This window comes from Penaeus monodon, chromosome 20 (genome assembly GCF_015228065.2).
Source record: "Penaeus monodon isolate SGIC_2016 chromosome 20, NSTDA_Pmon_1, whole genome shotgun sequence".
NCBI classification, from domain to species: domain Eukaryota; kingdom Metazoa; phylum Arthropoda; class Malacostraca; order Decapoda; family Penaeidae; genus Penaeus; species Penaeus monodon.
Window position 1 is genome coordinate 41,036,462 of NC_051405.1, and position 584 is coordinate 41,037,045.

General features: G+C 43.5%; 1 protein-coding gene across 1 annotated transcript in view; it reads right to left on the bottom strand.

Annotated features, from left to right (window-relative positions):
* Nucleotides 1-584, bottom strand: part of LOC119585825 — a gene marked incomplete in the record, with an annotated part of 115,457 nt that overhangs the window by 33,753 nt on the left and 81,120 nt on the right.

Genomic DNA, 584 nt, shown 5'->3' on the forward strand with positions numbered 1-584 from the left:
GGTGTGTTTGATGCTCGTAAATTTAATTAAGAAAGAATGTTGTTTTAAAGTTTTAGATATATGAAACATTAAATATCACTTTCTTTTTACGAAACTTGGTGAATCGGAGTACTCCCAAGGTGCGGGGTGGGTTGCCCGTTTTAATTATTTACCTGAGACGGACAACAACGTACGTCAAGCTGGCTCACTCTCAGCTCTCCCACTTAATCACGCCTACGAATATCAAGATGAAATTCCAGCTGCCGCGTTAATTACTTCGCCTCGTAGGGTCTCTTCAGGTGAAGCCGACGCTGCCCTTTGCGACCGTCCCAACCCAGCGGACAACCAGATACTGCGAGTGGCGACGATTCCTCTAACGACTACAGCCGCCGGTGTGTACGGTAAAGAAAGAAATGTAGGAGGGAGAGAAGGCTCCTCATAAAAGCGGAAGAAGGTTCATTAGAGGAAATTTAATTTGATATGAAATAGAATAAGCATATAAAGCAAATCTAACAGAGAGATGTTCAAAAACGGTCGTGCTGCAACTGCCGATGTCGCTAGTTTTCGTTTCTAACGAAATTGAGCGTTGGTAGGAAAGCATATAC